Source organism: Crocodylus porosus, unplaced genomic scaffold (genome assembly GCF_001723895.1).
Source record: "Crocodylus porosus isolate Cpor-Errol unplaced genomic scaffold, CroPor_comp1, whole genome shotgun sequence".
NCBI lineage: Eukaryota > Metazoa > Chordata > Crocodylia > Crocodylidae > Crocodylus > Crocodylus porosus.
This window is the reverse complement of record NW_017728931.1, coordinates 116,117,511-116,130,663: the sequence shown is the minus strand read 5'-3', so window position 1 is coordinate 116,130,663 and position 13,153 is coordinate 116,117,511. Positions and strand designations below refer to the sequence as shown.

General features: G+C 42.7%; 1 long non-coding RNA gene across 1 annotated transcript; it reads right to left on the bottom strand.

Annotated features, from left to right (window-relative positions):
- Positions 1-720: 720 nt before the first annotated feature.
- LOC109316131 lies at positions 721-11,172 on the bottom strand. The gene is made up of 3 exons (XR_002102717.1): positions 11,073-11,172; positions 8,467-8,468; positions 721-732 (listed from the first exon to the last, which is right to left on the bottom strand). It is a non-coding gene; the product is annotated as an uncharacterized LOC109316131 (long non-coding RNA).
- Between the last annotated feature and the right edge of the window lie 1,981 nt (positions 11,173-13,153).

The window sequence follows — 13,153 nt, the reverse complement described above, 5'->3', positions numbered from 1 at the left end:
TGCCTAATAAGTACATTAAAAGCTGTTGACTGACAGATCTCAGGAAGCGGTCATCAATACTGAATTTCTATCTGGCCCACACTGGACTACCAGTGGGTACTGAAAGTTGTTGGGGCATGACTCTGGGCATGGCTTGCCACAAAATCCGGGACACTTAGCTCTCAGCAGCAGAAGGCAAATGAGGACTGATACACACTTGTCACCTTCAAGCCACTTTGCCAATAATTAACACTGCAGGCTCACCCCCTCAGCCACTGGTCCTGTGTTAAAGCCCCCACTGCCATGTGCCCTGTGCCCTATGCCAGAGTTATAGCTGCTGCCACAGTGCAGTGCATGGGGTGCAGTGGCAACTCTGGCTTCAGCACAGGGCAGGTAGCAGGCACCAGGCCTGTGCTGCATGCCTCATCCTGCAACCACTGCCACATGCCCCAAATCCGATACTGAGCTTCAGCCTCTGCCACATGCTTTAGGCTGAAACTGCCACATGCCCCAAGCTGGACTCAGCTTACAAGGAACCCCATGGTTCAGATCTGGCCTAGTGTGCAAGGCTAATTTGATACCTCTGATGTAGACAACATAGTTGCAATATCCACAACATGAAAGTGTATTGAAAATCTGGAAATTGTGTGTGGGAAGAGCCACAGAAATATTCAAGGGCTGGATAAAATGCTCTGCAGCAACAGACTGAAAGAGTTTATTCTGGTTAGCTGATGAAGAGAGATTGAAAACCAGCTTGATCACTGTATGATGTGCACTCAGTATATACAGTGGCCCAGTTTAATGATCATCTTTTGCTTTTCCCCCTATGGAGGCAAAGCATAAGCTAGAAAATGGAAAATGGTGGATCCTCAACTGCTTGGTCTCTTCAGATCAACACTGCATGCCTTCTGAAATGTATGCATTAGTCAAACACAAGTTCTTGGGTTGATACAGGCATAGCTGGGTAGAACCATATGACCTGTAATATATACAAGGTCAGGCTACATGAACTTAGTTTTCTCCGGACTTGTCCCCAGGAGCACGCATGTGTGGTTTGCGGTGGTGCATGTGCATGCATTTTCTACACTGCTAATTTGCAGCACAGTGGGTTTTTTAGACCCTGGGACATCCCAGTATGCAAAAAAACCTGCCACTAAAAAGGTGGCCAGGTGCATGCAGCAGCAGCAGCAATGTGCACCACCAGAAAGGGTGCCTGATTGGCCAGAGAAACACTCTGGCAGCTGACCAGGATCCAAGCACCTGGATTGCTGTTGCTGCTGCCCTGGAAGGTCCCCCTGGATGTGCCCTCTAAGTTTAACCTCTATAAAGCATTGAAGTCACACTTTTTAAATGTTTATATATTTAAAGTTCCAAATAGTCTACTGATTCATCTTTGAAAAATGAAATAACTTTGGTCTAATTATATTATGAAGCTTTCCACTAGCTTTCTGAAACTCCTGTAATAATGTTTTCACTACCAGCTTTGAGACTTGATAGTCTATTCATGACAAAGACAAAAACATTTTCATTAAAATATATATCTGTTTCTCTAGGATTTATTTTTTTACCATTTGCATAGATTTTAAAGTTTTAATTAACAAAACCATTAAATAAATACCATTTTCTCTTATTTCAAAATATATTATGATTTCCTTTCTTTGTTTGACCAAACTAGATGCCATATGGAACAAGCCTATCTTTGGTCTAGGATTTCTCTCTGTTTTATCCTATTGTTGTCAGACCATTTTGTTCCCTCAGCTGTATCAGCTCTACTGCTATTCACCCTTAGGGGGCATAAGGATTCAATTCAATGATTTTCTTTTGCTTGTGTCACTTGAATATCCATGTTCTAAATGACACAATAATTTATTGGAGCTGGAATACATAATTTTTTCATGTACTTGGTTACGAGCAGATTTTGATTTTGTAAGGGCTAGTTTAATGTAACATATACATAAGAAATTATCTGAAACAAAACTATATTCTAGAAGTTAACACATTCCTGATGCACAAGGAAATGGTTTATCTAATTAAGGGACTATCTTTGTAAATAAACTGTTTTAACATCATAAGAGTAATAGTTATTTTAACACTTCTGATGTATTTTTTTAATCCATAACTCAGTTATAGGAAATATATAAAAAGTTATGTATTTCCCTATTAGAGGCTCAATTAAAGCTCTAAGATGTTGGAGTATCCTAAGAAAAGAAAAGTTCCAGTGCCTTAGTAGCTGTGCTTAAAATCAATATTGAGGGGCATAATGCCTCTTGGGCACTGACAGGAAGAAAAGTAAGGAAAAATGTCTCCTTTTCTCTCAATACAATTATCCTTGAATATAGAAAGACAAGCAAGCCAGCCCACACTACACTAACTAGGCTGTTTGAAAAGCAGGGTTTCCAGTTTTGGTAGACATACTGCCTACTTGACTAGACCCAGAACTGCTTCAGAATCTTCAAAGACCCTACAGGAACCTACGCAGCTTTCCATTAGAGCCTATTGTGGGTATAGAAGTTAGTCTGAACAAAATATTTGGAAGTTAATAAATTCACATTTAGTGCTGAAACTTTGCTTTGGCAGAAAATGCACAGCTACCTTCTAGTGCTAACAGGACCCATAATTTAATAGCCACTGTATACTGACAGACCTGCATCTTGTAGCACAGTGACCCAGGCCATGTGACTTAGCCAGAGATAAAAAGCCAGTCTTCGATAGGGCTCAAATTCCCTTATTTGTTTACTCATATAATAAACCATTGATTTTTAAGGAATGGTAGGGCTTACTCAAAGCTGACAGTGCTCAGCAGGTGCAATAGTAAATTAAACCGTACATGATTGTTTTGTTAAAAGGTTAATGCTTACACCTGCAGAGCTACAAATGCTGAGTGAGATCAACAAAAGGGATGCTGATGTTGCAGAATTGAATGCTGCAGTACCTAGTTTGTGGAGAGCTTTGTCAGGTAGCTAAAATGAAATGCAGAGGACAAAGGTGGGTCTTAAAACCCACCTCTCACAGTGACTTGGGCATTTCATTCTGGACGGAAAGGGGGTGGTTCTCCACTTGTGATTCACAGAGTTGTGTTCAGGGAAAAGTGACCAAGGTAATCACCCAGGCTTATGTGGAACCTCAATAAACTAAGTTAGTCATTCAGTGTGTACACACAGGAGGAGGTAGAGCCCTCAAAGGCTAACACAAGCTCTAGTTACAGGCTCAAACCCTCTTTTGCAGTTGGGTTCTTATCTACTTCTTTCAAAAGACAGCCATCAGGGGAGGTAGTATATCCATGCTATCCAATTTTCTAAGCTTAAAATATTTGCCCAAGATGCGGGAGATCTGGGTTTTGTTCCATCCACTGTCCAAGAAATTTGAACTCACATCTCCCAGCCCCCACAAGACTGCCTCAGTCAACAAGGTTTAAAAGAATGCTGCCTATGGAAGGGACATCCTCAGTTCCTCCTGCTGAAGCTCTTCCGCTTGGCATGAAATAATCAAGCATTCACAGGATCAAAACTCATCTGGGAAAGATGAGATTCATATTCCAGCCAGTTCTGACTCTCTCACTCTCTCTCTGGCCAAGTGAAAAAAATTATTCCATGCAAAAGGGAATACCTGCAACAAAAGGGATGGAAAGCTTACCTATGCTGAGGAAATAGGAGATGTGGCTTCAAATCCCATTGGAAGGAGGAGGGAATTGAACTCCCTGGCTAAACTCAGACAGTCAAAAAGCCCAAGGCTGAATTAATTCAATCTTTGCAGGTTGGTCTAAGCTGCATAGGCTGAACTGATAAACAAGTGAACAGACATTCATTTTTTATTCTGAAAATGCAGCCACATGCCTGCAGTGGCCCATGCCAGAAGCTGGGGGTGCTACAGCATGCCTCAGCTGAAGCAAACAGCTTGGGCAAAGCATAGCCCACCCACCCTGTGAGGTGGAGAGGAGTGCTGGGAAGGTGCAAAGCATCCAGGGATGCTTGGGGACTGAATTAACTCAAATATGATGGGGATCTGGGACAGAAGTTCAACAAACTGATTTAATCTAAATCAGTTAAGTCTGATACTACTTCCATCCAGGTTTATCTTAAAACAATTTTGGCCATTTTAAAGAAGTTTATATTCATTGAACTTTTACTGTGTTACAGATTTGAACCAGTTTTTGACCACTTAAACTGGTTTATGTGTAATTTATTTCCGTAGCCCCTATCCTCAACCTATTGTATAAAAGTGGTACATCACCACTGCTGCCTCCTCAATTTTGTAGAGAGCTAGAACCACTATGCATGATTCAAGAAAGCCTATCAGACTGAGTCTCCCAGAAGTAGGGATGCCAGTCTTGTGAAGATTGGTGGGGCAGACATGACTTTTTTTTTGCATTGCTCATTGCTTTTCTTGCCACTGAGCAACTCAGTACAGCTAAAACTGAGACATTTCTGACCATGCCCAGAAATAATTCATTTGGAATTTAAGGGACTTTACTGCCTGGGCTAGACAGTGGCCAAACGGGAATTTTGAGAATCTAAATTTTGCAGGTAGTTGTTTAAACATCAAAGTCCCTCTTTTGATGGGAAGAGCCTTGGTTCTGATTTCTTTCTGCCTGCCTGCCTACAGTATATAAGAATGGGTAAATAAGCCTCTTTGCATTTTGTCTTCCAGATCTATATCTTCTGGTTAAGTGCTGTACTGTACAAGAAACTATTTATAAACTAAGCAATGCAATAATTGAATACTTTAAGAAAATTTAATTTTATACATAAAGCATAATGCAAGGAAATTTTCCAGTCTGAGATTAAAAAACCCCCAAACCTTTACATATCCGGAACTTCCTCAAAAACTATTTTATTGGAAAGCTTTTAAATCTCCAAATGCACAAGTTTATAATATCAGACACAAAACCCAAATTGGTTTCTCAAATTGGGTTATTAAAACAAATTTAATTTTGCTGTTTGATTAAAAGAGTATACATTTACTAATGATTTAAGTGTACTTTAAAGTTAAAAGGATCTTTGAATATTATATTTTCAGATTTTTAATACACTGATCATTACTTTAAAGGATTTAAGGTTAATACTTTAAAAAACCCAATTCAGCAAGATTCTGAAGTTCCTTCTGTTCCTGATGAAACCATTCTGTTTATTTAATTCCTGTTTTAAGTAAGAGTAGTTAAGGATGGTCAGCAAATTCAAATTTAAGTTTTAATTGCTTAGTGAACCAGAATCATTTCACAATTAAAATGTCAAATATCAGATGGGGAACTACTGTTCACATTTTCCACACATACCTTGGACTTAACAATAATTTATCGTGGACAACTGGAGTGATACCAAGACCTGCAAATCTGGGTACCTTGTCAAAATCAAAAACACATTAATTTAGCACCCTGCAGGTTGGAGCTTTCAGAAAAATAAAATATTTTCATACTACAATAGTTTCCTTTCAGTGTGAAATGGTGCTCTGATAGATTTTAACTGATATATCCTAGTTCTCAAAACATTCTTTCACTCTCAGTCTAACAGGTCTAGTTATTTTAATCTTATATAATCATATTTATTATCACATCAGCAAATATTTTTCACCCTGTCGTGCTAGTCAGGAAAGAGATTTTCAATTGTTTTTTTCAAATAATTTATTTTCTTTATTACCTACTGTCTCTTCAGGCAAAAATGCCTAATCTTTCAGATTTGGTCTCTTCACTAACATTCTCTGCCTCTAATATTTATGGAGAACCCATACAACAGTATCTAAGCTCTAAGCAAACAACTGAATCACAGAGCTGTTTTGCTGATCTAGTAGTCATACATTGAAGCTGTTCATATTCAGGCTGAGTATTTATCAGTATTATCCAAAGGTATTGGACCAATTTGTACATTGCAGTACTGTAACTCTTCCTAGTAAATTCTGAACTTGTAGAAGTTTCCTTAATTGCTTAGCTCCATCTCTGGTAAACAACATATGGTAATTGTTATTGGATATATTTTCTATCGTTTAGTACTGGAATTCACATCCAATACAGTGGTGGCACACAATGTAAATTATATCCAGTCTTATACCAACATGAAAATAGTAGAAAAAGCAACTCACTGACTTTACTTATATGGCTATCACCTTCTCTAAATATTTTGAAAGTATATTTAGGATATTGCACATGACAACACAAAGCAAGCCTATTATGGATGGTAATATTCTGATCTCATATGGTAAAAACAGTTTCAGCACAGTCAGATGTTTGTTTCTGATGACCATTCCCTAACAGCCCAGTGGAAAGGACAGAAGAAAGAGCACAATCCACTTAATTTGATGCTCATTTTCTTCTGCAGCATCTATCATCTGTTGCCCTGTACAGTGAACAAGACCTGGTGTCTCATTCTTTGTTTTAAAGTCTCAAATACTTTACTTCCCCAAACTTCAAAAATGAAAGGTAATACAGTATATTTCTTTGATTCTTTTGTACATGTTTAATCTGATTAATATTAATTTAACTTTGCCATATTCCTCTATTGACAGACATACCATTTTCCTTCAGGCCACCTTGATCATTTCCTGAGAAAAAAGAATATAGAGGCAAAAGGATGAGGAGAGGATTCCACCTTAGCCCAAAGAATTGTGGTTCCATGGAAGTTTCTCAGCCCTATGCCTATGTATTCAAGCCACTCCCGCTTGACTCCTTGTTGCTGGTAGGTATTATAGGGCTTAAGTCCTTTCTTGCCTGGCACCCTACTCCCTTGCAATGTCAGGGTAAGATCTGAGAAATGGAATTACCTGTGTGTCCTGTTAGTAGTTTTGTTTTCCTGCCACATCTTGATATTCTTGCTGGGAATATACATGCAGGTGCCTAGTGAGATCTCATTCTGTTGGTTTCTTCGTGGGGCGTCAACCTCCCCTTTACCCCACCCTTACCACATCCTGGGCCTGAACAGGCATCACTGCTTAGATCTAGAGGGGTGAGGCCAGGGGTGAGCGTTCTGCTCCTCCCTGCTCCCCACTGCTGCCTGGCTTGGCTGACTGGGAGACAGGAGTTAGGCCTGAGAGCCATGAAAGAACTGTCAGCTCAGCTGCTCAGCACTGAGGGTGGGGGAGAAGAAGCTGCCATGCTGCAGACCTGGCCCCAGCCCTGAAGACCTGAGCAAACAAAATGGGGGCAGGGGGAGGCTCTGCTCCCCATCATACTCTGGTCCTGCTCAGTTCAGCTGACAACCCAAATGGCTGTCAGCCCTGCTTCTGCCTGCCCATGTCACCCGAGCCTGGTAGAGCAGTGGGAAGGGTGGGCAAGCACAGACTTCCCCAGCTGTGCTTGTTCAGGTCTGGGGCAGCTGGGCCCATGGGGCAGTGGCTTCTGACTGAGCATCTCAGTTGACAGTCCTGCTGTGACTCTCAGCCCTGGCTCTGCCTAGCTAAGTAGTAGGGAGAGGGGTAGGGAAAAATAACCTTCTCCCTGCCCTCCCTGGCCCTGATCATGCCAGCAGGGAGAAGCAGGGCTGAGAGCCATTCAGGTTGTCAGCTGACCCAAGCAGCACCAGGCGGTGGGAGAGTGGAGTTCTCCCACCAACCCACAGCTCAACCCTGTCCCCACCACACACACCAGAGCAAGCATAAATAGGGGAGTGTCTCTCTGCCGCTGACAGGATGACTGATCAGGGTTGGGAAAAGAGGCCCCACTGGGAGGCATGTAAGAGCACCCCTTGCCTTACGGCCCGGCTAGTGCAGACATCTACATGCCCTGCCACCCAAGAGTAAATATGACACTCCTAGTTCAACCAGTGTAGCTTAGGGAAACCTGGGTAGATTGAATCTACCTCAGGCTTTTTGAATGTCTGTAATTAGCCATATAGCTTACCCTTCAAACTTGCCTCTTTGCTTTTGTCTTTGCTTTATTGTGCTCCTGCAGGTACCTTTTCTGAAATGATGACTACATTCTAGGTCTTCAGCTTTCATTAGGGCTGTTTCAAGTCAGTATAGTGGAAGTAAGAGGAGATTAATTGTTCTAACAAAACTCTTGTGCTTTAGGTCACACTTTCTTGAGAACAGATCTTATTATTATATTAATATTTCTCTTTTTGAATTTACCTTGAATTTAGAAGCCAGTTATAATCTAGCATTCTTAGCTAAATTGGAATAGGAAACCTAGTTTTGGAAGAGAATGTTTTGTTCTATAATCTATTTGAATCATCAAAAATATTACTTCTCAATTATTTTCTTTTCCTAAATTAAACCTCTTTTAGGGTTACTGTGTTTTGTTGTAAAATGCAAAAAGAATGATGGTCACAATATGCCTGTAATTTAAAATGATTATTCTTAAAAGAACAGAATATGTAAACAAACAAGTAATTAAAAGTTTGCTTTTGCAGGAAGATGAGCCTCAAATTATGCTAGGAATACCACATCCTGACCTAGCTAAATTACTAAGTGGGAAAGTGGAGAGAAAGAAAACAGCTAGATCAGCCAAAGTGTTTTGCTTTACTGAGGTTATAAAATTTTAGTAGTCTTCCAACATATTACGTCTCACTGTTAAGAATGTATATTATATTTTGGTATCCTAATGTGGTTTAATTATAAAAGAAGGTTAACCTCCTGCAGGAGTTCTGCTTGTAACTGCTAATGAGCAAGCAGCAATAAACTATCTTTTATAAATCAATATGTAAGGAATTAAATATGATTGCCTGGACTTGCTTAGCCCTATAGGTAATGAAACTATAAAATACTTGATTAATTAGAGAGGTGTTTTAGAAAGGTTAATTAGTTTGTTTTTTAAATTGTCTGTTGAGATAATGTGGCAGTATTAAAAAAATAGCATTGCTAATTAGGCAATGATTTCTCTGAAGACTCTCTTCCTCAGAGCAAACTTGTTTTGGACAACAAGTGTACTTGACAGGTAAATCACATTCCTATAAACAGAATTGTGTCTTGTGCTGATATTTTTAGAAGTTCTAGGTCCATACTTATCTATTATGATCTGAGGTGGCTTTCTTTCAGGACAAGATGGTCTAATTTAATCCTATCAGTCAATGTTATTTACTTGTTGTTATTCCTAAGACTACTACCACTGCAATAGCACCAAGAAACTCTACTCGTGGATCAGTACTGAACAATACTAGGAACTACAGTACAGAAGGATGGTTTATTTCACAAATGCGCTCTAAACATAAACCAGTAACAACCAAATAGATACAGACAGACAGACAGCATGAATGGCATGTGCCCCTAGAGGCTGGGGTGGGGCACAGCGAACTCCTGCAGGTGGCGGCAGTACTGTTGGTGGTGGGAGTGTGGTGGTGGCAAGTAGGGAGTTCCTGCATTGACTGCAGAGCTGTCATCAGGTTGGAGGGCAAAGGCGAGCACCAACCTGCAGTCAGCAACCACTCAGAGATGTCAGCAGCAGTGTTGGCAGTGGCTGGCAGTGATCGTGGATCACTTGTAGATGCCACCACCAGTGTCGGCAGTGCTTTTTTCACAGCAAAGCTCAGGGGGAGCATGTACACTCCCTACGCATCACCAATGACAGACAGAATAGGAGCAAGACATTATTGTCAGTATAATAGGCGGTGGATACAGCACAAGATTTTTGTAGGAATAAAAAATAAAGTAGAAATAATGAAGTAGCTTTCAGTGGTTTATGAAGAGCACCTCCCAAAAGTGAAAGCAACATGGGAAAAAGTGTGAAGATACTTGGTTTAAAATTGAAATGAGTAGCATCACCAGTGTTAGAGATTGCACATGACATCTCAGTAGTGAAAGAGAGAAAGACCATGAGGAACCTTGAAAGAAACAGCAAGTAGTCTATATTTGATGCCATAAGCAGTGGCATAACTAGGCTGGGATTCATGGAGCAGCCCCTTCTGAGGGCATGAAGTCTGCCAAGTTTCAAAGATATAGGTGCACGGAGTTTAGGGAAACTGCACCCTAAAATCTTGAAAGCAAAACTCATGTCATGTCTGTGTGTTACGCCACAGTGGGGTCAAAACTGCAGGCCTGCTAGTCCCTGCAGGGGCCATGCAATTTGCCAGGTTTCAAGGAGATAGGTGCAGGGGTTTGGGGGAAACTTTACCTCAAGCTGAGGACAAGCAAAACTCATAATAACGGTGATACTGTGCATGTTAAGGCTCAGCAGGGTGAAAGCTGCAGGCCTGCTAGCCCCTGCTGAGGCCACAAAACCCGACAGCTTTCAATGACATAGGTGCAGGGGCTTCTGGGTTCTGTGGACCTGCATCTCTAGCTGCTGACAGACAAAACTTGCCTCATGACTCAGGAAGTGCATAAGCCAACCAGAGATAACATTCTCCTAGACTTGGTCTTGGCCAAAGGAGACCATCTGGTGAGTGACTTAAATATAGAGTGCCTCAGTGACAGTGACCACAAAACCATCATTCTCACTGTCCATTGCAAGGCAGGCAAATCAGTTAGTAGTAGGGCCATGTGAAATTTTGCCACCAGTTTTGTTTTGATACTGTCTCGGCCCATTTCAAGATCAAAACAGCAAAATTGAAATGGAACAGATATAGTCAAAACAGCGTTGGAACAAAACAAGGCAAGTCAAAACATTTTGCAGTATTAACATTGTTTCAACACTTCACCCATAGGCTATAATGGGGAAGAACAAAACAGCCTGTAACTTTGTCATTCCTGGGCTGATTTGGATAACAATTGCAGAAATGGTAGCCTTTTCTGAGGGCATGAAGTCTACTGAGGTTGAAGGAGATAGGTAGAGAGCTACACCTCCACCTTTCTTCCCTACTTGGTCCCTTCTGTGCAAGGTATAACTCTCTATGACTGCATTCTAATCATTTGAGGAGTCCCATCAGGTCTCCGTCATCCCTACTAGATCATAATGCCCCCTGGAGAGTAGGAGGGCTAGCTCTTCTTGCTTGCTCCCCATGCTCCTGGCATTAGTATACAGGCACTTGAGTCCTCCAATTGAGACCCTTGATTTCCTGTCACACAAAGGGAGAACCATTCCCTCAGGTCTTGCAAGAGTAGCATTCCTAGTGTCCAACTTTGGAGCTTTCTTGTGTGATGGTCCCTGGCATGCTCCAGTCAGTGTTTCCCCATCCTCTGGCAATCTAAGTTTAAAGCCCTATCTAGAAGATTGGCCAAGAACAGGAACTTACCCCTCTGCATGAGGTGGATGCCGTCCCTTCCCAGAAGTCCTCTCTCCCTGAAGTGTGCACTGTGGTCAAAGAAACCAAATCCCTCTTGGTAGTACCACCACCAGAGTCATCGGCACTCTTTTTTGACATGTTCTTCCTTCCTAGGTCTGTGGCCTGCAACCAGAAATACATAGGACTACCTGCACCCCCAACCCTTAAGCCCAGTCCCCAGAGTCCTGTAGTCACTCCTGACCTGATCCAGATTACCTCTGGCCTAGTCATTCGTGCCCACATGACTGAGGAGCATGGGGTCGTGGTCGGAGGCTAGACGAACTTAGGGATCATGTCTGCAACATCTCAGATGTGGGCCCCAGGGACGCAGCAGACCTTATGGGCTAGAGGATCCAGATGGCAGATGGGCCCCTCAGTGCCCCACAGTGCCCACCTCCACCCTGTGTCTCTTCTTGGGGGTGGCAGTTTTCTGACTCCCCACCTCCTTCTCTGGTGTCTCCATTAGAGCCTCCTCATGCATGGTGCACAGGCTGGTGGCAGAGGCAAATGGAAGTCACTACCGTTTCTGTGTGTGAGAGCTGCCTTGAGTATCCACCTGTGCCATTACACCTCTGGCAATAAGAAAGAGAATCTAGGGGTGGGATGAAAAATGAGGAGTTATAGAGGTCCCAGGGTCTAAGTAAAGATTTAGGGAAATTATATGTACTCCAGGTTTCTGCATGAGCTAAGACTGCATTTATCACAATCAGAAAAAAGTGTTGGAGGAATTGAGAAAAAGAATTATGAGAGCCTACAGGAAAACTTCGGTTGGGGGAATGAAAAAAACCCAGTATATTTAGAGATAGTCCAGATGTGTGATCCTAGAAAGAGAACAGAATCAAAGATGACAGTCTCTCTCAAACCAAGTTATGAGCCTAACTGACAGGCATGAGAACAGTGTTCAACAGACTGATAGAAAAAGACATTGGCAAGAGGGACTGGGGACAGCCATAGCTCAAAGATATTGGTGTATATCAAACTGTGAACAGAGTTTTGAGATTGTTGTGATAAATTCAGGAAGGATCAAAAGACTTAAATCTAACATTTTACAATGGAAGATAAGTATGTGGCTAAAGGTTTTATTTTTGAATATGTAAAACAATGGGGAAATTTTTGCATGAACTGTGAAATGAATATGCAGCAATAATCCACAGATTCATAAAATGAAGCAATGGTCTATATTTATTATTTATAGCTTTTCTGAAATGTCTTGATCACTAAAAAAAAATTAAGAAGCATAAATAAAATCGGGAGCTAGGAGCAGCAGGGAGAGGAAGGACACACACTTGTGCCCCCTTACCTGACCCAGAGCGGAGGCGAGAGCAGCAGAAGGGAATGGAGCAGCAGTGGGGGCAGCAGCAGCTGATCCCCCTAAGGTAAGTGGGGCAGAGGGACTGACACAGCTGAGCCGGATCCAGAGGGGAAGCCCCCCGGATCCCTCTTAGCTGAGCCGGTAGGGAGCCGCGCGAACAGAGCGCGCAAACAGGTGCGGTCTGTAAGAGTGCACTGGCGTTTGCGCTGGAGGGGGAGCAGGAGGGGCCCAGATGCTGACTTACATTAGCATGGGGCAGAGGACCCAAACTCAGCTAGAAACTCAGTGACTCCTATGAAGGGGTTGACACAGAGTGCTGCCAGGGCCCCTGTCCGGGGGGCGCAGCTTTCCCAGGACTTGTCTGAGGCCTCCACCCAGATGGAGACCACAGGGGGGGCTGGCATCCCCCAACCCCCTGGCCTGCGGGAGCTGCCCAGCAAGGCCTGGGGGGGCAGGGACTGGAGACTCCCACACCTGTCCTGCAGCACCCGCCTTAGGGCCCTGGAGGTGTAGGTGAGGGAGCTCCAGGAGGAGGTTACCAGGCTGAGGGGAATCAGGGAGGCAGAGGAGGAAACTGACAGATATTTTCTTTCCCTGCAGGGTTGTACGACCAAGGAGGATGCACCTCAAGATGAGCCCTCCACTGCTAAGTGGCACACGGTCACCTCCTGTACCAGGGCTGCTCAAGACACAGCAGCACCAGTTCCTCCAGTCCGACTGGAGAACAGGTACGAAGTCC